Source organism: Callorhinus ursinus, unplaced genomic scaffold, assembly GCF_003265705.2.
Source record: "Callorhinus ursinus isolate GAN/ISIS: 27379988/994484 unplaced genomic scaffold, GSC_fseal_2.0 scaffold4, whole genome shotgun sequence".
Classification (NCBI taxonomy): Eukaryota; Metazoa; Chordata; class Mammalia; order Carnivora; family Otariidae; genus Callorhinus; species Callorhinus ursinus.
Genome location: NW_027397066.1, coordinates 60,900,756 through 60,926,961, shown reverse-complemented (window position 1 = coordinate 60,926,961; position 26,206 = coordinate 60,900,756). Strand labels below are relative to the sequence as shown.

The following is a 26,206-nucleotide window of genomic DNA, read 5'->3' as shown; positions in this document are numbered from 1 at the left end:
ACTTTTTAAAAGATTTGAAAAAGAACCGAACAGAACTGGGCGCCTGGGTGGCTCAGTCGTTAAGCGTCTGCCTCCGGCTCAGGTCATGGTCTCAGGGTCCTGGGATCGAGTCCCACATCGGGCTCCTTGCTCTGCAGGAGGCCTGCTTCTCCCTCTCCCACTCCCCCTGCTTGTGTTCCTGCTCTCGCTGTCTCTCTCTCTGTCAAGTAAATAAATAAAATCTTTAAAAAAAAAAAAAAAAGAACCGAACAGAACTTACAGAAATGAAAACTATAATCATTTCCATTGGCCTCGAGAGGTTATGGTCCAATGGATGGGTGGGTCCCGAGATCCAGCAGGCTGGTAGATTTGAGGGGATGCCTGAGGCATCTGTAGTAGGCTAGACTCATTCAAAGGAAGTTGGAAGAGATCTCAGCTGCTACTTTTTGGAGAATGGTGGGCCGTGAAGAGTGGATTACATGTAGAGATTTGCTGGTGGTAGGAGGGGAACCAGTGCCGTTACTATGGAGAGCAATCGAAAGGACTGAGTCAAACCAAGTAAACGGCGTGTTTACAACAGTCTGTACTCTCATTTGCCCCCGCCTGTCCCTCCTGGCTGCATTTGGGGGTGGGGTCAAATAGCAGAAGGCACTGAAAGGAGATCCGAGCGGGGTGGGGGGTGGGATCAGGGTATTTTTCTCTTCCTTTGTCTCCTAGGGTGTATATATATTTCTGCCTTCACTTTCAGCTCCCACCAGGCAGCCCCGATATGATTCCAACTCCCATCAGACTCGGGCTCCAGTTATAAGTAATTCCTGTGGTTTGGATGTGGTAGGGGCTTTCCTGCTACTGATCTCTTGGTTACCTCATATCCTCTGTTTGGCTCTCAGCTCTTCCATCACCTCTGGAACCTGTTGTTGCATTTAAATCCCTCAGTTTTAATTCACTTAGTGTGGCTGCTGCTTTCCTGGTTGGACCCTGATACATATGTTCCTTGTGACCCAGCATTTCCCCTGTAGGGATAGGAATCCAGAGGAATTCTCACCCATAGGGAACATATGTATGAGGATATTTGTACAGCATTATTAGTAGTATCAGTGAGTTGAGGGTGATGTGTGTGTCCATTTCTGTGATGCAGATGGATGAAATGGATAACTAGGCATCGGTTAGAAGGAACAGTCTAGACATATATTCAGCAACATGGTTAGACTTTTGAAAATGTAGTGCTGGGTGAAGAAAGAAACAGTGAGATTTTTTTACCACAATATGATTTATATAAATTAAAAATGCATGCACACAAAACAAAAATATACGTTTTACAAGAACTCCCACAGAGAGAAGGATATACTTCAAACACTTAGGAATGGTTGCTTATGGAGAAGGCAGAGGTATAGAAGTGGAGAATGGAGAAGGAAAGGAATGTATGAATGAATGAATAAGAGGGGGCCTTGCACACCCAATTGAGAATGGAGCATCATGGATTAAAGAGTAAGATTAACCAAGGGGCTACACCTGAAGTTGAAAAAAAATGTTGCCAGAGAAATAGTTAGAAGGTGGCACTGAGACGTAATTTCAAAGAACACCTTGTGGATTATGAAAGTTTGAAACAATACCTGCTCCAAAGCCAAGTTAGTTTGCAGTTAAAGAGCAAACACACGGGACAGATGGTGAAGCAAGGAGCCAGGGCTAGTGACAAGTCCTGTATAATGCAGGGGTGTTGTTGAAATTCCATGGCAGTGTTATGTATGCCCGGCCTGAAGAGGATTCTAGGTCTTCTGATTTTCTTGTCATTTGCATTCAGACCTGAGCAGAGATTATGATTTGGAGTCTCACAACTAAATAGAAATGTTCCCCAAAAATCCTGCTTCATAGCTTTTTAGGGTCAACTACAGCCTAAAGCCTGGGCTGTTTCTCAAGTGGGGCTCAGATTATGATCACTATATGCATTAAAAAATTGGAAACAAGGAGCATTTGGAGTGTGTTAGGGGGGACTTGAATCCTCGTCCAGTACAGTTTAATTAAAATATGACAATAATGGAAAAGAAATATTTAACCATGACCTTAGGATTTACTTTCCTTTGCTTGTATTTTTAGAGTTGGTATGCCTTTCTTGGTTCAAAAGCATTCAAGTTCTGGAAGATTCTTTGCGTAAAAGGTTGCAGGAGTACTTGAAAAATGACCATATGTAGAGCCTCCAATATAATCAATATCAGTTAAAAACAATATTATATCTGTTTTTCATTAAGCTTCAAGTGAGCATGGCTCTTCTCTTTACAAATGGAGACTTTAAAATGTGTTTTGCTCATTAATTCTGGTGCTTCTCCAAACATAATTAACTCCCTCTCAGCAATTAACATATTTGATAGTGTTTATTTGGGCTGTTTCTCATTTGTACATAATGATGTTAAAGAAATATTTGTTAGGTTGAGCTGAATTTTTGTTTTCACAGTTTGTGAAGCCAAAGAAGCAATTCAAATAAAACAGTAATGCATTATTGACTCATTAGACTTACTAAGCTCATGTCTAATGACATGAGGAGATTAAGACAATCACTCAAACTCATGCAACCAATTAGTGGGGGAATCCCATCATAACCCAGAGCTCTACACTGAGTCACCCAGAAAAAGAGTTGATTCATAAACCAAACTAAAGAGTCAATATAATATAGTGGCTAATTTGGGTGACCAACCTGGGTTTGAATCACAGCCCCACCACTTAATAATAATGCTGGGCAAGTCTCTCACAGCCTCTATACCTCAGTTTCTTCTTCAGGAAAAAAGACCTACTAATAGTCTACACCATATGGTTGTTGTACGGGTGCAGTACAGAAATAATCTAAAACTATGCTTTCCAATAGAAATATAATGCAAGCCACCAGTGTGAGCCATATATGTAATTTAAAATTTTTTAATAGTCATATTTTTAAAAAATTTTATCTGTTTATTTGAGAGAGAGATAAAGAGAGAGCACACGACGGTGGGGGGAGGGGCAGAGGCAGAGGGAGAAGCAGACTCCCGGCTGAGCAAGGAGCCTAATGTGGGGCTCCATCCCAGGACCCTGAGATCATGATCTGAGCCAAAGGCAGACACTTAACCGACTGAGCCACCCAGGCATCCCCTAGTAGTCATATTTTAAAAAGTGAAAAGATACAGATAAAATTAATTTTGATAATATATCTTACTGAACCTGATGAATCAAAAAATTATCTTAACATATAATCAACATAAAAATATTAGTAAGATATGTTACATTTCTTTTTTTTTCATACTAAGTCTTTGAAATGTAAGCACATCTCAGTTTGGACTAACCACATTTCAAGTTGCTCATTAGCCACGTGGGGATGGTGGCCACCATATTGGACAAGACAAAAATTAAGTATTTAGCCAAGTGCCTAGTACAAAGGAAGCACTCAAGCAATATTGGCTCAGAAACATTCCCTGGGTTTACCCGTAGGTCGATTGCATTTGTTGCTCAGTTATAAGGATAGAAAATACATGGTATTAATCCAAGTTTGAAATTTCATACTTTTATAAGTATGTGCCTCCATTTCAGTTATTTTTGTTCTGTTTACTCCAGAGAATAAGATGTTGCCCTTTTTTCCTTCTACCGTGAGCAGAGGTTGTTAGTCCTGGAGCTGTTCGGATGAGGGACTTTCACTGAGAACTGAGATGAAGAGTGTAGCCCCCATAAAGAATTTCACAGAATTTTTGTCCTAGTGAACAAACTCCATTCGGCTGGGTAAATATTTAACGTGCTCTTATTACCACCGGAGTATACCTGGAGACAAAATTATAATTTTGTTCTATAATTTTATAATATTTTATATGACAATGTTATTTCTTTGAACCTGAGATGGGTAAGCACTCTCCTTTTCTCTTTCCCATCACATCCTTCCTAGACTTCCTTGGGAATCTGGTCCTAAACAGGTGCAATAAATTCATGTGCATAGCCTCTTTGGAGTTGGCCCTATGTTGGCCTCAGAGTTGCCTCTACCTGCTGAATCCTTGGTGATCAGAGCTGAGCTAGGAACCCTGCCTTCTGCATGTGGAGGTCCTGAAGCTAAGTGTGGGATGAGGAGCCGAATTCCCCAGGGCCCTGGCAGAATCCTTCAGCCCATCCACAGAGCAGTGACCAGCTGTCTCGGAAAGACCAGACTCATATATGTAGAATGGGAGAAACAGGGTCGCTGAGCTAGATCAAAATCTGATGAAACAGTGCAGGTAAAAGAGACTCTGTCCCTAGTCCCTGAAGGCTGGGCCAGACCAGGAAACACTAGCCTAACCCAAGGTGACTTGGAGGCATTCAGCCTCAACCCTGATGCAGAAGAATCTTTAGAGTCTTGGCAAGCATATACCTAATAATGCCATAACCTTCCTTAAAACCTTCAACAGCTCCCCCTTAGACATGGAGTACATTCCGACTCCTCAGGCCAGCATTTAAACCCTGCAGCTCTGGCCTGCTCACGTATTTCCCTTCTTCTGCACTCTTTCTCCTCTCCGATTATATTATTCTGCTTTCTAGTCTTCCCTCCCATACTCTTTCTTTGTGTTGTTCATGTTGTACACTTTGCCTAAAAATTCCTTAGTCATGGGTCTCCACCACTGTCTTTCAAGTCCCCACTCCAATCCCACATCTTCCAGGGGTAGAATCTTTGCTTCCCCCTCACCTCCAAGAGGGCTCCCTTCAGTCCTCCTTCTATTAAGTAAGCATCAAGCATTTAGCATTTTTAGTGGACACTACCACTGCTTCTTCGGTGATTATCCTACCCCTTCCCCATTGTGCAGCAGTCACTCATTTTGGGAGAATGACTGCACTCAACTCTCATGATGGACTCTGACTAGTGTAACCACTGTAATCTCATTCCACCTGTGACTGGTTCAGGTCCCGACAGTAATGCAGCCCCAGTCAATCAGTGCAGGGTATTCCTTGGGGATCTGGCTCAGATTGGCTCCGTGTTCAATGCAAGTTCAATGGCTGGAGGAAAAGAAGACTTCTCTCATGGTCTCAATGGTATTTGTTATTATGATTTACAATTCATTTTTTATTCACCAAAAATATTTGAGGTAGTTGACTTTACCAGGGAATTTGAGCCACTGGAGGGGAAAAGATCATTTACCATCCTGCCTAGCTCCTAAAATGGTACCTTACAAGAAGCTCTCCAAATTTTTCTTGAATTTATGCTCAGTCTCTATGGACTTGGAGGACACAAACCAAACTCATCCATGGGCCCAAACTCCTGGGTATGTCCTTAGAATGGCTGGACTTTACTTTCTGTGATACTGACAATATATGGAACAGGACTGGGACAGGCAGACATCTAAAATAAGTCTGAATCAGAGATACCTTTGCTATTATTCATACCAAGTCAAGCCAACTTTTACTTAAAAGTGGACCCTATCGGGCCATGGCAGTTTCTAACCTGTGTTTTTCCCATCACTTTTATTCATCTCATTACCTGAAATATATATGAACAAGTTCCACACTTGGTCAAGGCCATAAGACATCCTAATGACTACAGAAACGAAGGAACCTAAATAATTGTGCTTATATTGGTGTAAATCCTTTAATGTCTGTCTTCATTACTTTTCCTTTAAAATTCCTATGATAACTATAAAGTGACTTAAGCCTGAGTAGCCAGCCTGACAGGTTTCTGTTGGTTTGGGATAGTTAATTAAAATGTTCTTTAATCTCTCCAAACCACTTCATCATATATGTACAACATTCAAGCCCATTTTGTTTTGGTGTATGAGCTTAAAGAGTATTAAGAGCATGAATGTCGGCGTCGGCTGCCTAGATCTGAATCCTGGCTCTGTTGTACAAGATGTACAAGCTCAGGAAAGTGATCTAACCTCCCTACGCCTCAGTGTCCTCACCTGTAAAAACGAAAATAGTAATAGCACTTACCTCGTTGGGTTTTGTGAAGATGATGTGAGTTAGCACATGAAGAGTGCTTAGAACAATGCATAGCATGTAGTTAAGCTCCCAGTAAATATTGGGGCTATGATTCATAGGATTTCTGAAATGGAGAATCTAAATAGAACTACTCAATGCATTTTAGGGACCTGTGCTTCTCGAGATTCCCAGACCAGCTTTGTTAATGGCGGGACCTGGGGATGAGGTGGTAATATGAAAAATGAAAACCAGTTTCTTTTCTCTCAATTGGTTGACAATCTCTCTTGAGCCCTTAACTGGGAATCCATATCTGTTGTGTCTAGTTACTAGCTTCATGATCTTGGGCAAGTTATTTAATCTCTCAGAGATTCCCCCAAGTTTTTTTTTTTTTTTCCAAATGTAAAATGGGGATATAATCCCTACCTCATAGGATTAGTGTAAAGGAAGGAAAATATGAGCATGCCTACCACTGTCCCTGGCATATGACAGCGGCTTCCCTCCTCCTAATGCCCACCTGAAGTTCATCAAGAACAAATAGTTTGAAATTTTATTTTAAAAACAATTGCCCTGAGAGGGAGGAGCAAGAAGTAGCAAGTAGACCTGGATTTCGTCTGGTCCCAGGAATTCAGCTGGATAGGGATTAAACCATTCTGAACACCTACCAACTCAACAGGAAATCGAAGAAAAGAATAGCAATAACTCTCTGCACAGAAAAGCGACCACTTTCTGGAAGGTAGGACGTGTGTGCAGAGAAGTGAATCCAAGGCGATATTCGGGAGGATAGACGGCGGGGGAAGGGGCGTCCGTCGGCTGCTTCTGGCAAGTGATAGAGCCGCAGAGCACAAAATCGGAACTTTTAGAAGTCAGCTCTGCTGAGGGACGTCGCTCCAGTGGCTAAGCTGGGGGTGGAACCCTTGCGGGACAGTGTGGTCTCAGGACCCTCGGGGTCACAGAAAGACCGGGGGTGCCTGAGTGCGGCAGAGCTCCCGGGTATCGGAGCGGGGAAGCCGGCTGAAAAGACGGAGCCGAGGCACGGGCTCTCAGCTCGGGGTTGCAATAAACCGTGATCCGCGGCACAGTCAGGCCACTGCTCCTCCAGCAGGGACCCAACAAGCGGCAAAGCCGGGGAGAGTCCCCTTCCTCCCCCGGGGAGGAGCGGCGCGGGAGCGCACCGCAGGGATCTGCTGGGTTTGGAGACTCCACATGGGGTCAGATGCCAGAGATAGAAACGCTCGATCACAGGCCGGGTGAGCACGGAGTGCGGCCGGAGACCGGGGAGACGGGAGTGACTGACTGCTTTTCTCTGGGGGCGCACTGAGGAGCAGGGCCCCGAGTTCTCGGCTCCTCCAGGGTGGAGATTGGGAGGCCACCATTTTCACTCTCCTCCTCCAAAGCTGTACCGAGAGCTTGCAGGGAACCAAAGCTCCCGAGAGCAAACCCGAGCAGATTGCTTAGCCCGGACCGGCAAGTGTGGGGCAATTCTGCCTCCGGCAAAGACATTTGGGAACCACAGCAACAGGCCCCTCCCCCAGAAGATCAGCAAGAACAGCCAGCCAAGACCAAGTTTACTGATCAATGAGAATGGGAGAACTCCAGCGCTAGGGGAATACCGCACATAGAATTCATGGCTTTTTTCCCCCTGATTCTTTAGTCTTCCAAAGTTAATTTTTTAATTTTCTTTTTCTTTTTTTTTTGAATTTTTTTCTTTCCTTTTTCAACCATCTTATCAATTCCTTTTTTAAAATCTTTTTTAATTTTCGTCTTTACAGCCCTATTATCACTTCATCGTATTTACCTTTATTTTTGTATATACATAAGCTTTTCTTTCTTTAAAATTTTGGGAGGCCGTTTCTTCTAACAGACCAAAATACACCCAAAATCTAGTGTGTGGCTCTGTTTTATTCACCGGCATGATCATATTTTTTTTTTCCTTTCTTTTTGCTCCAGTTCTGGGTCTCTTCTGATTTGTTTAGTGTATATTTCTCTGGGGTTGTTGTTGCCATTTTAGTATTTTGTTCTCTCGTTCATCTATTCTTCTCTGGACAAAATGACAAAATGGAAAAACTCACCTCAAAAAAAAGAACAAGATGGGGTGCCTGGGTGGCTCAGGTCATGATCCCAAGGTCCTGGGATCAAGCCCCACATTGGGCTCCCTCCTCAGCGGGAAGCCTCTTCTCCCTCTCCCCCTCCCCCTGCTTGTGTTGCTGCTCTCGCTATCTCTCTCTGTCAAATAAATAAATAATCTTAAAAACAAAACAAAAACAAGAGGCAGTACTGACTGCCAGGGACCTAATCATACGGACATTAGTAAGATGTCAGAACTAGAGTTCAGAATGACGATTATAAAGATACTAGCTGGGCTTGAAAAAAGCATGGACGATATTAGAGAAACCCTTTCTGGAGAAATAGAAGAACTAAAATCTAACCAATTCGAAATCAAAAAGGCTATTAATGAAGTGCAATAAAAAATGGAGGCTCTAACTGCTAGGATAAATGAGGCAGAAGAGAGAATTAGGGATATAGAAGACCAAATGATGGAAAATAAAGAAGCTGAGAAAAAGAGATAAACAACTACTGGAACACGAGGGCAGAATTCGAGAGATAAGTGATACCATAAGATGAAATATTAGAATAATTGGGATCCCAGAAGAAGAAGAAAGAGAGAGAAGGGCAGAAGGTATATTGGAGCAAATTACAGCAGAGAGTGTCCCTAATTTGGGGAAGGAAACAGGCATCAAAATCCAGGAGGCACAGAGAACCCCTCTCAAAATCAGTAAAAATAGGTCAACACCCTGACATCTAATAGTAAAACTTAGAAGTCTCAGAGACAAAGAGAAAATCCTGAAAGCAGCACAGGACAAGAGGTCTGTAACCTACAATGGTAGAAACACTAGATTGGCAGCAGACCTATCCACAGAGACCTGGCAGGCCAGAAAGGACTGGCATGATACATTCAGAGCACTGAACTGAAGTATGCAGCCAAGAATACTATATCCAGCTAGGCTGTCACTGAAAATAGGAGAGATAAAAAGCTTCCAGGACAAACAAAAACTAAAAGAATTTGCAAACACCAAACCAGCCTATAAGAAATATTGAAAGGGATCCTCTAAGCAAAGAGAGAGCCTGAAAGTAACATAGACCAGAAAGGAAAAGAGACAATATACAGTAACGGTCACCTTACAGGCAATACAATGGCACTAAATTCATATCTTTCAATAGTTATCCTGAATGTAAATGGGCTAAATGCCCCAATCAAAAGACAGAGAGTATCAGATTGGATAAAAAAATAAGAACCATCGATACACCACACACAAAAATAGACTCAAAATGGATGAAAGACCTAAATGTGAGACAGGAATCCATTAAAATCCTTGAGGAGAACACAGGCAGCAACCTCTTCTACCTCAGCTGCAGCAACTTCTTCCTAGAAACATCACCAAAGGCAAGGGAAGCAAGGGCAAAAATGAACTATTGGGACTTCATCAAGATAAAAACTTTTGCACAGCAAAGGAAATAGTCAACAAAACCAAAAGACAACCAACAAAATGGGAGAACATATTTGCAAATGACATATCAGATAAAGGGCTAGTATCCAAAATCTATAAAGAACTTATCAAACTCAACACCCAAAGAACAAATGATCCAATGAAGAAATGGGCAGAAGACATGAACAGACATTTCTGCAAAGAAGACATCCAAATGGCCGACAGACAAATGAAAAGGTGCTCAACATCACTCAGCATCAGGGAAATCCAATTCAAAACCTCAATGAGATACCACCTCACACCAGTCAGAATGGCTAAAATTAACAAGTCGGGAAACGAGAGATGTTGGTGGGGATGTGGAGAAAGGGGAACCCTCCTACACTGTTGGTGGGAATGCAAGCTGGTGCAAACACTCTGGAAAACAGTATGGAGGTTCCTCAAAAAGTTGAAAATAGAGCTACCATACGATCCAGCAATTGCACTACTGGGTATTTACCCCAAAGATACAAATGTAGGGATCCGAAGGGGCACCTGCACCCTGATGTTTATAGCAGCAATGTCCACAATAGCCAAACTATAGAAAGATCCAAGATGTCCATCGACAGATGAATGGATAAAGAAGAGGTGGTATATATACACAATGGAATATTATGCAGCCATCAAAAGGAATGAGATCTTGCTATTTGCAACGATGTGGATGGAACTGGAGGGTATTATGCTGAGCGAAATCAGTCAATCAGAGAAAGACATGTATCATATGACCTCACCGATATGAGGAATTCTTAATCTCAGGAAACAAACTGAGGGTTGCTGGAGTGGTGGGGGGTGGGAGGGATGGGGTGGCTGGGTGATAGACATTGGGGAGGGTATGTGCTATGGTGAGCGCTGTGATTTGTGCAAGACTGTTGAATCACAGACCTGTACCTCTGAAACAAATAATACATTATACGTTAACTAAATAAATAAAATAATAATAAAAATGATTGCCCTGACAGGAGCAGCGCCTTTACAGAAGAGGTCCAAGCACAGTGGGGCAGTGTGATAGTCACCTTCAGCTTTTTCACCCAACCAGAAGATTTGCCATCAGGCTCTGAGCCTTCGAAGCACGCACTTCACTTGATCTTTATCTGTACTGGTGCAGGCTCTTCAGTCAAGAAAGCTTACAAGGCAGCTTTGAATAAAGGTGACTTCCTTCTTTGCTCAAGAGATTCGCCTTTCTAAAAGACATGAGGAAATAGTCTCACAAAGATCAATATTACTTCAACAAATGGAGAGTCAATCTGTAGATGAAAACGAGGAAAAGGCATGTTAGATGCAAGCAGCTGAGACTCCTTTTATAAGGAACCTTAGTCTTTTAAAGGATATAGAAACAACAGCAAAGTCTCTACAGACCCAGATTCACCCAATTCCACCACCAGAGGTGGTTTCTCTTGAGACTCTTTACTGGGTATCAATAGAAGACTATTTTCCCAAATGGGAACAGTTTCTTTTAGGAAGAGGACCATATCCTATCAGTGTTGAAAATGGAAATAAAGCAGAAAATACCACTCAAAAGGGGGCACAGTGATAACGTCCTCACATACTCTTTCAAAAAAAAAAAAACCTGTTTGGTACAGCTGAATATTAAAGAATACACAGGTCATTTCAGGAACATAGGAATCGAACATGTTCATATCATCCCATTACCTCCTCAATGACAGTGAAGAGAGGAGTATCTGCTGACAAGTCTCAGGTTATCACTTTGAGACCTACTACTACTTCGAGGTCATGAATTTGCTTTCTGCCAAACCCATGGACGTGTTAAGAGCTAATATTGAAAGGTGTTCTGTTTATTAAATATGTTGCTAAAAATAAATAAGAAACAGAAAAACTATTTCCCTAAAGTGAAATTTATCTTAATTTTACTATTTAAATCAGCCACAAGACAATTTTAAAGAAAGACTAACATTCCCTAAAATGAAATGATGGGGCATCATTTAAATAAATCCCAGTGGTCCATTGTATATAAATGGAACCTACTTACATATACATACACAAGGATTTTAACTACTATCTCACTGAATTTATAATTTAGCATTTTAAAAGAAAGTTCTAAGTTACTTCATTTTGTGCATATCAAGCATTTCTGCCTGTCAGCTTTTTAGGGAGGCATAAAAACGACTTGTCTTATCTGAGTGAGACTTCTTGTCTTTTGTAAAGTCTGATACGAGAGCACTAGCAAGTTTTGTCCCTCCTTGGAAACCTAATTTCTGTTCTACACAGAATGCTTCAGAATGGTCGTAACATTTACAGAGCACATCCAGTGGCAGGCACTCTATACACTTCATCTCATTTCATCCCTAAAACATCTCCATGAGGCAAGTCCTATTTATTATTTCCATGCTATACATGAAGAGACTGAGACACACAGAGGTTAAATAATTGGCCTAAGGTCACACAGCTACTGAGTCAGGGAAGCAGGATTCAAACAGGAGTGGGCTTCAGAGTCCACTGACATTGTTGAACTTTATCTGAGCCCTCTGCTCCCAGAAAGCAGCTGAGATACCTCCTGACCTTCTTGTGTTCCAGCTAGCCTCAAAGGACCCCCTGCCCGGCAGAGATAAGACCTGTCTTCACCACCTCCTTTCAGGACTCTCCTTTACCTTCCTCAACAAAACCCCAGACCCTCTTTTTCTCTTTGAGACATTCATCCCTCCTTCATGAGTGAGCATTTTTCCCTTGCAGTAGCTGGAGTAAAATCATCTCTTTAATCGTCCTGTGCATTTTCACACCAGAAACTTAACCGCATACAGACAAGTTTGCTAATACCCGAGAAAATAACATCCGATTCAGAGGTTCCTACACTGTGGTCAGGTAATGTCTCTTTCGGTGGAGTGGCCCACATACATTTTATCCACCCTCTCATAAGCATTTCAGAATTTTTTTAAAGATTTTATTTATTTATTTGACAGAGAGAGACACAGCGAGAGAGGGAACACAAGCAGGGGGAGTGGAGAGGGAGAAGCAGGCTTCCCACGGAGCAGGGAGCCCGATGTGGGGCTCGATCCCAGGGCCCTGGGATCATGACCTGAGTCCAAGGCAGACACTTAATGACTGAGCCACCCAGAGAAGGCAGATCCCTGAGAAGATAATGTGGTATGGTCCATTCACAGAAAACTAAGACTATTTTTTTTCAAAGATTTTATTTATTTATTTGAGAGAGCAAAACAAGAGATCACAGAGGCAGATAGAGAAGCAGACTCACTGCTGAGCGGAGAGCTCGATGCGGGGCTCTATCCCAGGACCCCAAGATCATGACCTGAGCCGAAGGCATAAGCTTAACTGACTGAGCCACCCAGGCGCCCTGAAAACTGAGACTATGAAAGTTGATTTGACAGATTTGATGTTTTGAAAATAGAATTTCTTTGCCCAAATCAATCTCTCTCCAACCTCCCTCTGGCCACTCTCTGCTTCCTTCTCTCCGTCTCTCAAAATGTCATCAAATGTGAACGTTCTCAATAGAAAGCTTTAGCAAAATCCCCCATCAGCATTTATGAGCATCTGCTATGTACCACTGTACTACTTCCTAGGGTATAGAAACAAGTAAAACCCATGGCTTGCTCTCATAGAGTTCACACAGAATTGGAGCTCAAATCTAGTTGCACTCTGCCTGAGAGCCCTCTGTACAGGATGGCTTATTGAAAACACATTGGATGAGGGCAGCTGTATAGAAAGTGCCCTCGAACACTGACATCAAGTACGAGATGATCGTGACAAAAAAGCTTCCTCCTCCCTTAACTAGCACCCCTAAATTCCTCCCACTTTAGTCAAAGGTTTGACATTTAGCTGTCAACAAATATTAAGAACCTACCAAGTTCTGGGAACTCTTCCAAGCACTGCAGAAATAATCTCATGGTTGGATCTCTCTGTGCTTGGTTTCTCCGTTTTTATACAGTGCCAGGAGTCAGGCACACATTTAACGCAATAAAAAGTTCTCTACCTTCTGCATGACACTTGCTTTCATCTTCCAGGAGGGCGAACTTCAGGACATACAGTAAGGAGGTCCGTCTCATTCTCATAAGTTCACCATGTCTGATACTGCTGGGATCCAAGACTTTCCTTCTTTTTCTCAAGATCCAGAGAAAAACTTTTCTTTTTGCTTCTAATATTACCATAGATGGCAAACAAGACATATCATTTTTACAGTGTTCTTTGGGGCAATTTTAATAAACCTTCATTAAAATAAATTTGAGAAATGTCTGGAAGAAGGGAACAGATATTGGTAAGGTCATTAAATGGAGTAGTTATGTCATCAAAGATAATTATCTAGGTTTCTGTCATTGTCTCTCCTTTATTACTGAAATGATGGCCCACTTACAGGACATGTGGCATTTCTTAGCAAGGGCTTTACCTTCACCCAGCATTTTTATGGTCATGATCGTTGTCATATTGCTTTAAAACCTTACTTGAATTAGCGATGAGTTATTTTTGTCAGAAGCTGTGTCTGCTTCCTACAAGGCAGTTACTGATAGGAGACAGCTGAGATGGAGGGCTAGTGCAAACACCTGGGGCAAGCAAGCCTCTACGCTCCACCCCCGGGCTGCCTGGCTCACCTGTCTGCAGCCATCTGCTTTCTCCTAGGCTCACCTGCCATTCCTTCCCTTGGATTCTACTCCTGCCTCTAAGGCTGTTTAGTCAAATTAACCTCTGAGAGGGTAGGTGCAGCTTCACTGGTGCTGGGGGAAGGGTAAAAATAAATAAATTTTCCCCAGTGCAGCAATGGAGAGAGACCCCCCCCCACCCCCGCACCACCACTACTTTTCTTAGAGAGCGTTATAGACAACTTGTAATTGCAAATTCTTCTCTGTGCCTTTGAGGTGTATGTATGTCTTTTTCAAAGTGAGATAAGTCTTTTGCCATCTTTACAATCCAGGAATGTCTTTCTTAAGGGCCTGGGCGCCAACTCTTTGATATGGAATCATCAAGAAGATAGCATTCCTCTCTCCCAGTTTCTGTAGGATGGTAGGAGCAGGTGTGTGGCTCTAAGCTGTAAAACTCCTACCTGTCCTAAAGACTCAGGAAGTCTTATTTTCCCTTTGGGTGAAGGCAACTGCTAACATGGATGGCCACTCAATTGCCAAGTGAATTTAGGCTGTACTATGTGTGACAAACAGTGCTGCCAAGTCCTCTTACTTGAGGAGTAGTTATTGTTCATCTTGAGGACATGTACAGAATAGGTTCTATCCGCCTGGGTAAATAAAAAGGTGAGATTTTTTTTCTGCCTTTGCCATATCTTTAGCTGATAGCCTGTGATGCACATCTCATTCTGGCTTAATGGTTATTCAATTCATAAAACTGTTTTCTTTCTCTTCTCCTTGGTTGGCAGATTTCATTGTTAATGACATTCCCCCAACATCATCAGAACCTGGGAATACAAGGCGTGACTGAGTTATACACCGTGGGGGGGGGGCAGGGTCAGTCATCCCAAGATGGAAAGAGTTTTATTTACTGAAACCCCTTTACAGGCAAAGCACTGTACCTATGTTAGCAGAACTCTTGGATAAGCCACTTGTAGTTGGGGATGAGAACCCCAAAGACTAGGCTGGAGTTAAAATAAATTGCTTCCAAGGAGGTTGGTTTCATTAACAACTATAGGATTTTTTTAAATACTGAATACATGTGCAAATATGGTCCCAGAGCTGGACTTGGAAAGAGGCTGACCTCTGCGACCAGTCCCCACACAGCCTTATATTTGATGTTAAACAAATCTGTAAAATCATGATTTTGAAGGGGTGCAAAATTATTGTTAGTCTGAGGCACCCACCTGTCTAAGTCTGATCTAACCAGACAGCTCTCACACCTAGGGGGTCCATTTCCCTGCATTAGCCCTCACCTGGAGCCTCCCACCTGCCTTCCTCCCGAGCTCCACGTTAGAACTCCTCCTGACCAAGACCCAAACCAACCGCTCAGCTGAGGCTTGAGCGTCCTCTGTGACGGGAATATCCATGAACAAATGGGGTTGCTTCCCCTGTTCAGCCCTTCAAAAAATTATTAATATCTGTAAATGCCCTTAAAACAGAGTCTGGCATATAGCAGGTAATGTTTAACTTTTGATAAGACAGAGTAAATGGAGTTGTTGTTTTTTTTTTTAAGATTTTATTTTTAAGTAAACTTTATATCCAACATGAGGCTTGGAACTCACAACCCTGAGATAAAGAGTCACAGGCTCTTCCAACTGAGCCAGCCAGGTACCCCAAGTAAATGGAGAATTTGAAAGGCTTCCAAAATTAGCAAGAAAAGGACAGGGTTATGTTGTAAACCCCCTAGAGAATCTGGTGATTACACAGGACCTGAGAGGCCCCAATAAGACAAAAGTGGGGTTGAGGGCAGGAGGGAAGGAAAAAAACTACGATTAGAGAGACGATCCCTGGAGGGTTGCGAGGTGGATGCTGTTCAGAAGGACAGGAGACTCAATTTTTTTTTTTTTTTTTTAAGATTATTTGAGAGAGAGAGAGCAAGAGCACACAAGCAGGGGCAGGGAATGGCAGAGGGAGAGGGAGAAGCAGGTTCCCCGCTGAGCAGGGAGCCCAAGGTGGGGCTGGGATCATGACCTGAGCCAAAGGCAGACGCTTAACCGACTGAGCCACCCAGGTGCCCAAGGAGACAATTTAAAAAGTGATATTTTGCACCATCAAATATTAAGATTTTATTTCAAGGAAAGTATTGGGCCTGCTCAGCCTCTGGAATTTCTATGTAGAACTCTGGCATTATATTTGGCTGGAACCCTCATTTTTAAAAAAAAAAAAAACGACTTTAGGGGCACCTGGGTGGCTCAGGCAGTTAAGCATCCACCTTTGGCTCAGGTCATGATTTCAGGGTCCTGGGATCGAGCCCTGTGTCAGGTTCCCTGCTCAGTGGGGAGTCTGTTTCTCCTTCTCCTTCTGCCCCTCCCCTGGCTCATGCTCTCTCTCTCAAGTAAACAAAATCTTTAAACAAAATAAAATTAAATAAAAAATTAAATAAAACCACTTTATTGAGGCATGATTGACATTAAAAAGCTGTACATATATAATATACACAACTTGATGAGTTTGGAGAGAAGTATATACCCACAATCACCATGATCTATGTTATGGCACCACATGCCATAAACATATCCATATTCTACAAAAGTTTCCTCAACCCTTTTTATTATTATTATCTGTGTGTGCGTGTATGTGGTAAGAATACTTAACATAAGATCTACCCTTGTAGCAAAAACTTTTTTAAGATTTTATTTCCTTATTTATCAGAGAGGGAGAGAGCACAGCAGGGGGAGTGGCAGGCAGAGGGAGAAGCAGAGTCCCCACTGAGCAGGGAGCCCGATGTGGGGCTCGATCCCAGGACCCTGGGATCATGACCTGAGCCAAAGGCAGATGCTTAACCGACTGAGCCACCCAGGTGTCCCTGTAGCAAAATTTTAAGTATGCAATACAGTATTGTTACCCATAGGCCCTATGCTATACACTAGATCTCTAGCACTTATTCATCTTGCATAAGTGAAACGTTATAGCCCTTGACTAATATACCTCCCTGATGCCACCTCTCCACAGCTCCCAACAACCACTCTTCTACTCTTTGCTTCTGTGAGTTTGACAATTTTAGATTACTCATATAAGTGGTATCATGTAGTATTTGTCCTTCTGTGACTAGTGTATTTCACTTAGCATAATACCCTCTAGGTCCATCCATGTTGTCTCAAATGTCAGGATTTTTTTCTTTTTTAAGGCTGAATAATATAATATTCATTGTGTGAATATAACACATTTCTCTATCCATTCAGGCATTGATGGATATTTAGATTGTTTCCATGTCTTGGCTATTGTGAATAATGTTGCAATGAACATGGGAGAGCATGTATCTCTTTGAGATCCTAATTCCAGTTCTTTTGGATATATACCTAGAAATGGGAATCCTGGACCATACAATAGTCCTATTTTTTTATTTTTTTGAGGAGCCTCCATACTGTTTTCTACAGTAGCTGCACCAATTTACATTCCCACCAACAGTGCACAAGGACTCCCTTTCTTTTTTCCACATCCTCGCCAACACTTGCTTTTCTGGGGTTTTTTGTTTTTGTTTTTGTTTTTGATAAGGACCCTCATTCCTTTTTTTTTTTTTTTTAAGATTTTATTTATTTATTTGTCAGAGAGAGAGAGAGAGTGCACAAGCAGGGAGAGGGAGAAGTAGGCTCCCCACTGAGCAGGGAGCCCAATGCAGGACTTGATCCCAGGACCCTGGGATCATGACCTGAGCCGAAGGCAGACCCTTAACTGACTGAGTCACTCAGGCATTCCCAAGGACCCTCATTCTTATTATTTATTTATTTATTTATTTTATTAGAAAGAGAGAGGGAGGGAGGGAGGGGCAGAGGGAGAGAGAGAATTTTAAGCAGGCTCCAACCCCTGTGGAGCCTGAAGTGGGGCTCCATGCGGGGCTTGATCCCACAACCCTGAGATTATGACCTGAGCCAAAATCAAGAGTCAGATGCTTAACCACTGAGCCACCCAGGCACCCCTGGACCCTCATTCTTAAATGTGCAGTTTCTTTTTTAGTTCTCACACATAGATATTAGTTCCCTCAGGGTCATCACCTATCGTTAAAGAGTTTGGAACTGATTCCACAATATCACCCAGCATAAGTTAAAGAATAGGTTTTATTGGTGAAAAAGAAAACTCACAACACCAGGGTCAAGGGCGGTGGACAGTGTGTAGGTTGTGTTCCGGAGGAGGAAGCTTTTCCCCACCACCCCTTCTTCCTCTACCCTCACCCAGTCCCCTCCCCACCAGAATAAATCTCCCTTTCTGTAGAACAAGTGTGAGACAGTGGCCTTGTTTGTAAGGAGTAAACACACTGCATGGTGCCAGACATTCTGGATTTAGAGCTTTCTCTCTCTCTCTCTCTTTTTAAAGATTTTGTTTTTAAGTAATCTCTACACCCAACATGGGGCTTGAACTCACATCCCCAAGATCAAGAGTCACATGCTCTAACCACTGAGCCAGGCAGGCTCTACAGGGTTTTGTCTCTTTATAGGGGTTGATTAGGAATGCTAGCTGCCCTGTACCTGGGGACCTTCGGGCCTATGGGGTACACAGTCTCCCATGAGGAGATAAGGAAAACTGAGAGGAAGTTGCCAGTCCCATGGGCAACTCTGCTGAGAGAATGAGGGAGCTTCTGGGGTCCCTGCTGACCCCAGGTGGACACACATTCTTGGATAGTCCTGCTCCTTATATTAACAGAGAATGTACTTCCCTTTTATCTTCACCCTGGGGAAAAAAGGTGGTAGAACTTTCTAGAGTTGTTTACCATCACTGAATTTTCAAAAGATCTTATTCTAGGAGTGATTTTCACTCAAATCAAACAGTATATGAGAAAGAAAAAGGGGGAAAAAAACCCTTGGGAGCATCTGATATCTATACATCTCTTTCTTATACTCTCCCATCTTCTTATAAAATTCCAATGTGATTTGTATTTTTTTACTGAAGTGCAATTCACATAACATAAAACTAATCATTTTCAAGTGCACAATTCAATGACATCAATATAATTATATTGATGTACAATGACCACCTCTATCTAGTTCCAAAACTTCATCATCCCAAAAGAAAACCCTATGCCCACCAAGCAGTCACTCCTTATTTTCTCCTACCCCTGTCCCTGACAGCTACCAATCTTGTTTCTATCTCTATGGATTTACTTATTCTGGATATTTCACGTAAATGGAATCATACAATATATGACCTTTTGTGTCTCTCTTCTTTCACTTAGCATACTATTTTCAGGATTCATCCATGTTGTAGCATGCATCAGTACTTCATTCCTTTCTGTGGCTGAATAATATTCCACTGTATTTATATAACACATTTTGTTATATAAATAGTTCATCAGGTAAGACATTTAGGTTGTTTTCCCCTTTGGCTATTGTAAACAGAATTGCTATGAATATTTATGTACAAATATGTATTTGAGTACCTGTTTTCAGTCCTTTTGGTATAAATTAGGAGTGGAATTTCTGGAACATATGTTAAGGCTATGTTTAACTTTTTAAAAAAGTATGATTGGTATCCTTGTCTCCTCTGGCTTAATTAGAAATGCAGGAAAACAGTGCTGCTCAAGATAGATTGCAATGCGGTTGAAGCAATCACTAGTCATGAATATTCTAAAACATTCTTCACTGAGGCTAAAAAGAGAGAGTGTTGGCTATTTATCAAGGAACTGGAAATGTTTCTAAACCAGTAGTTGTAAAGTTAACTGAATAACAATCTTTCTTGATGTTGTATTCACACAGGAGGCTTCTGGGTAATAATTTCAAAGAGGTTCAGCAAATGTGGCTCTAGGTAAGAGGTGAGGGACAGGTCTTATTTTTACCCTTTCCAGAATCTAGCCCCTTAACCCCAACCCCAAGCTCTTTCCACAGCCCTGTCTCCAGTCAGCCAGACACATCCTTTCTACCACTCAGGGCTGCCAAGGACTGCCCTGACCCTAAGGCAGAACCCTCTTCACTCCCCGTTGCCCCCCCCAACACTCCTCCTCCCCACCCCCACCCAGAGATAGATATTGAGTACACCTGACTTTTTCAGCTAAAACAACTTCTACCCATGGAATAAATCCTAAAATAGTAACTGTAAACTCTTATGTTGCTTATTTAGCCCTGATTTCATAATGTGCAGGACTCAGACAGCCCTGATATTTCATCATATGCCACACTGAGTTGAACAGTATCTAAACACAACTCAAGGGGCACCTGGGTGGCTCAGTCAGTTGGGCGTCTGGCTCTTGGTTTCTGCTCAGGTCATGATCTCAGGGTCCTGGGATCAAGCTGCAAGTCCGGATCTGCGCTCATCAAGGAGTACACTTGAGGATTTCTCCCTCTCCCCCTGCCCCTCCCCCTGTGTGCAGGCATGCCCTCTTTCTCTCTCTCTCAAATAAATAAATAAATCTTTTAAAAAAGGAGATTAAGAGAAATAAACACAACTCAAACTTCATTTGCTTCCAGAAAGTACCATCAAACTACCTCAAGTGAGAACAGATTATAATACTTTTCACAACAGAACAGACATTGGAAATTTATTTCTAGCTACCTTGAGGCTGAGGGGAACCTGCAGCTCATTCCTGGCTTGCCATTCTAGTCCAACATCCAGTCCAGGCAGGCAGAAATATTCTCTCTCTCAAACAGCTAAGGCCAACCCCACTGCCCATCCTGGTTGCCCACGTCACTGAGAATGTTGGTACTGTCACAGCTTTTTTCTTTTTTCTCCCTAAATCAATTGTCACTGCTTTCCTTTTGCTCTTAGAAAACCCGAGGCTAGAAGTCCTAACCGGGAGTTAAGTGGCCAAGAGCCTGGCATAAGCCTGGCTTAAATGTCTGACGGGCTTGGGTTTCAGGACCAGCTCTGCTTCTGACTGGCCACATGGTTTTGAACTACCTGGTCAACCTCTCTGGGCCTCAGGGTCCTCCTTTCTAAAACTGAGATACAGTATTACTTTACAGGGCGTTGTGAGTATTCACCGAAGTGATGCAGGTCCAATGTCTAGCACAGCACTTGGCGGCAGATAATACCATTGACATATTAACCATTTTTTGCCCACTGTTTCTTTTTTTTTCTTTTTTTTAAGGATTTTACTTATTTGAGAGAGAGATAGCAAGAGAGAGAGAGAGAGCATGAGCAGAGGGGAGAGGGAGAGGGAGAAGCAGCCTCCCCCACTGAGCAGGGAGCCCAATGCGGGACTCGATCCCAGGACCCTGGGATCATGACCTGAGCCCTGGGATCATGACCTGAGCCCAAGGCAGATGCTTAACGGTCTGCGCCACCCAGGCGCCCCATTGCCCACTGTTTCTTTTCTCCTCCTCACTCCTCTGCCTCCCCATGCTCCCCACCCCCACCCCACCCCCACACACTCTGTCAGAAGAGACTGTGCTCCTGGCTTCAGCCGATGGAAGAGAACAAAGCAAATAGGTTGTGGCTTCCCAGGTGTCATGTTTCAAAAACTCCGCATCCTTAGAGCAACCAGAAAAGAAACACAGATTTGAAGAGGGGGGTTCTTATTTCTGCACAACCCCGAACAGAATCAAGCCAAAGCCAAAGCCAAACAAACTAAAAAAGATTCCCCTAGCTTGGGGTGCAAAGACAGTAGTCGGGAAGCCACAGGGTTTCCTGGCTGGAAGAGGTAGCCGACCGGGCCAGATTCCTTCTGCTCTGCCATGCTCCGAGTGTGAGACACAAGGGATAAAGAAGCTCTAGTCCAGGGGGCTGTCACTTGTCTCATAAAGGAATTCTGTAAATATTAGAAGTTTGGGTTGACCGGTAAGATCAGAACGATGGAGCCAGAAATTTTTTCTTATGCATCCTGAATTGCTCAGGGTTAAGGGCACTCGACAAACACTTAGACATAACAAAAATCAAATCACTAGGGCATGTTGGTGCATTTTATAGATTGCCTTCAAAGAGGAGGAAGAAAGCCAAGAACTTTAGAGAGCTCTTGGAGCCAGGCCTATCACAAAGTAACGAAGGCCTAGGGCCACTTCCATTCTTTTTTAGGCTCCTGGAATATTAAAATAATTAATAAATAACAAAAAATGGTGTTTCAGTTGTCTATCATGGCCTAGCCAACTACCCCCAAACTGAGTAGCTTACCACACAGCCATTCATGTGCTCACAACACTGCAGTTTGGGTAGGGCTCTGCGGGGACAGCTCGTCATCTCTATTCCATGTAGCATATGGGGGTTTAGATGGGCTATGACGTGTCTGATGGTCTGTCATTCTCCAGAGTCTCTCTCCATGTGGCCTCTCATCGCCCAGGGGTCTAACCCAAGCTTCTACCATGGGTGATGGACTACAAGAAGGTAAAGGAAGGGGCTGCCAGGCCCTTTAAGGCCTAGACTGGGAACTGGCACACTGTCGTCAGTTCCATCACATTCTATTCGTCGAAGCAGGTTACAAGGCCATCCTGGATTTAAGGGATGGAGAATAAACTCCACCTTGGATTCTAGGAGCATCAGGAGCCTACAAAGAAAGAGTTGTTCACAGGCACGTTTGGAGGTTGTCTAGCCTACCTATAAAAATTGTGGTGTACTTTAAATGTTTACACTTGGGTTCCTGGGTGGCTCAGTCGTTAAGCGTCTGCCTGCGGCTCAGGTCATGATCTCAGAGTCCTGGGATCGAGCCCCACATCGGGCTCCCTGCTCAACGAGGAGTCTGCTTCTCCCTCTGCCTCTGTGCCTATGCCCTGATCATACTCTCTCTCTCTCAGGTAAATAAATAAAATCTTTTAAAAAAATAAATGTCTACATTTAACACATTAATACTTTTAACATAAAAGTACACAATGATTATCCAATAACCTCCATTGAAGATATCAATATTCTAGATTTCAGGTGGGGCCCTAAGAGCCCTTCTTGCTTCTCCTGTCTCAGAGTCTATTGTCCCGGAGCCTTTCTCAAGAGTTTGTGAAGGAAGTTTGTTCTCTTTCTGAGTCCTGAATGACTGAGTTTTGCAGCAGGCACCCATAGTCATTCATTCACAAGGGCGCTTGTTCTTCTCAAATTCCTGTTCTTCTGATTTTAGGTATAGAGAGATCACTGGGAAAATTCCTGCTTGTCTCCCTGCCAGGGCATCAGCCTCCACATCTCACCAGTAGCAGCAATAATCTCCTCCCACACCGTCTGACCCTGAAGAGAGTGATTATCAGGGGATTATCAGTCTGTGTACCTGCCATGTAGCCACCACTCCCTATATGTAGAGTTAAGTCTCACCTGTAGAGTGAAATGATCCTAGAGCACCAAAAGAGATTTAATAATGCCAATTAGCAGCGGCGGTGACACGTCATATAGATCAGAAATAAGGAGGATGCTCCAAGGGGCTTTGGGAAGCTTGTAGGAGAATGTGGGGGCTTGAGGCATAGTCCCTATCTGTAGCTGCCATGGGGTGGAGAAAAAGACAGAACTGAACCGAAAGCCAGCCAGGCCAGGTGCTAAAAAGCTGTGTCAGGTCTTTATGATATGACAGAAATTACTGTGGGATTACAGACTGCTATTTGGGGAACATGGGTTCTTTTTTTTTAAGCTGTTTATATTGTCTGTAATTAGGTCCTTTTGTTAGTGTTTAGTGCATTTTTTAAATGCTAGTCTGGTCAGCTGTGCTAAGAGGAACCAAGAGAGAGGTTTTTGTCCAGCTTGGACGAGAGTTTTAAAGGGGAAGCAGCTTACCAACCGCCTGACAGAGTGGAAACAAAGGAGTGGTGTTGCCTGAGTGAGAGAGCCTCAAAGGGAAGGTAAATTGAGGGCAACGGAGTTGGAAACCCTTGTTCAGGATTCCTCCCCACACCGAGATGCATTTCTCAAATCTGGGCCCATAGCTCCACCAGCACAGTCTGTTACTGCCCTAATGGACCAGACAAGAGGCAAAAAGGGATCTCAATGAACAATGAGAAGGAAGACTGCCCTGTGATTGGTGGCCTAGGGCCACCTAGGGTGTTAGCTGTGGAGTTTGCACTCAAGATTGGGCTAGCAAACAGAAAATCTAGTCTGGGGTATGGGGGAGGAAGGGTTCCACTTGAGCATGAACTGCTGGGAGCCAAACACTCAGGAAGGAAGGTTACCAAATCTTTTTTCTAGTTAATGAGGGAGAGGACACACACAGGCTGCAGAGGACCCCAACCATTGCCCAGGCAGGGGACAAGCAAGGGTTAGTGGGCTAGCATGGTCCCTTAAGCAAAGTGGGGCACAGGGAGAGCTAAGGGAGATAGCTGGAATCTAAAGCAGAGATGGGGGTGGAATACAGCATTACCATGGCAGGAGTAGGGGTAGGGAAAGGCTGCTGATAGTGGGGACATGAAGACTGGGGACCACCCAGGCACTGTGGACACGAGGCTTGGAAGAGTTGAATCATTCCAGACCTCCCCCCTCCAGCCTGCTTCGGGGCTACTGCTCGGTAGAGCTGGGAGTGGGCACCACTGTCACCGTCAATGTCCCAAGTTCAGGACCACTCGGCTCCATATGTCTGGGGCCCATGACTCAAATGGCTGGGAACAGCAAAGGGCTGGCAGTGCATCTCTCTTCCTGCAGGCTCAGGCCATCTCCCTATGGTCTCTCCGGTTTCTCTCCAGCACAGAGGTCTCAGGGTAGCTAGACCTAAAGGTGGCTCAGGGCTCCAAGAGCAACAATTTCCAGATGCCCCAGGCAGAAAGAAATTGCAAGGCATTTATGATCTGACTTCAGAAGTTCCAGGATACGTGACTTCTACCATATTCTACTGGTTTAACAAATCACTAAATCCAGCCCAAATTCAAAGGTAAAAGGTATAGACCCCACTTCTCGATAGAAGGAGTATCAAAGAATCTGCCACCATTTTAAATGCATCTCACTGAGTCCTTAGTTTAAAGTCTCCCCGCTGAACTGCCTGTCTGCAAATTCTCATTGACGGCAGCTTGGAGGCAGCAATGCACAGGGTAGAAAAAGCAGGGGCTTTGGAGGACACCAGCCTGCATTCCTGTCTAGGCAAGGATCCACCATTCAGCAACTGGTTGAGCTTGTTAGGTTACCTACCTTTCAGAGCCACGGTTTCCTCTTGTCAGACAGGAAGAATACCATTATAGCGACCAAGAAAATGTACTTCTCAGATCTTCCAGTGCAGAGCATAACTGACCAGTGGATCTGTCCCAGAGACCGAGATCGGAAATCTCTCCTCTGATACTCATTGCCAGCTTGGTGCAGAGGCCATCTTGCCGTGGCTCCTCGCAGCCCATGACTAAGTACAAGAGGTCTATTCCTGGGAGGTGCTGGACTCCTGGGACAGGCCAGTGTGGCTTGAGGACCCCCCACAGCCTTGCTGAACTTTCTTGGAGCTGCACTGTAGTGTAAGAAGCGTCCTTCCATACAACGGTCCTTCCTTGCTTCTCCACATAGCTCACACCTGCATCCCAGGTCCAGCATCAGTCTCTTGCAGAATGTTCCTGTCTGACACTGCATTTGGGGGGCGGGGGGAATGGGACAAACAGCCACCAAGTCACAAGGCTGCTGTTAAATAAATGGGGGTGTGTAAGCACCTAACCAAAGGCTGGCCTATGGTTGACATTCATTCAACTAATACCGAGTCCCTGCTGTGTGCAGGCTTTAGCCTGTTTGCCTGGGACATAATGGTGAGCAAAGCAAACAGGAACAATGTCATGGCCACCTGCTTGACGCTTCTTCCTGAGTCTCACTGCTGAGGGATAAAGTCCCAACTCTTTTATGGGACACAAAGAGCCTTTCAAAGTCTGACCCCAAGGGACCTCCACATAGTCTGCACACCTGAGCCTAGAAGCAAAAGGAACTTCCTCCTTTCCTCTTTCGATCTTACTCTTTCATCCCCAATGTCTTAGCACATTTTCCCCTCCCCTTGAAATGCCTCCCTCCCTTGTACACACCCCTTACATGACAAACCCTTACCAATCCTCCAAGATCCAGTTCAATTGTGGGGTCTTAGGTCACGCGTACCGAATACGCCTGTGGGCACAGATCTCAGCATGCACCTCATAAAAGCACCTGTAACATTGTGCAGTAATTGCTGTAACAGTGTCCCTGCTAACCGGGGAGCTGGTCTAGAGCGGGGGTGGGGGCAAGGTGGTATCCACCCCGAATCCCCAGTGCCTGGCACTCGGGAGGCCCGCAGTTCACCCCTGCTGAGCGGGTGAGTGAATTGGCCGGGGAGCACCGGCGATTTTCCGGGGTGACCGGGGCCCGCGCCGAGGAGGCGGGGGCGCAGCTGGGCCGGGCCGCGGTCGAGGAGCCGCAGGGGCCGGGTGACCGCCCGTGACGCGCGCGGCTGGCGAGGGCCGAATCGCGGCGGTGGCC

At 44.0% G+C, this 26,206-nt stretch overlaps 1 long non-coding RNA gene and 1 pseudogene across 1 annotated transcript in view; one reads left to right on the top strand and one right to left on the bottom strand.

Annotated features, from left to right (window-relative positions):
• LOC141372619 (uncharacterized) overlaps positions 1-26,096 on the bottom strand; it is a 28,229-nt gene extending 2,133 nt beyond the window's left edge. The window contains exons 1-2 of the long non-coding RNA XR_012377948.1: positions 25,802-26,096; positions 24,920-25,336 (exon numbers count right to left, since the gene is read on the bottom strand). This is a non-coding gene — a long non-coding RNA (uncharacterized lncRNA). The remainder of the gene's footprint in view (positions 1-24,919; positions 25,337-25,801) is intronic.
• On the top strand, positions 5,749-10,923 carry LOC112835520 (centrosomal protein 15 pseudogene; annotated as a pseudogene).
• Positions 26,097-26,206: the final 110 nt, after the last annotated feature.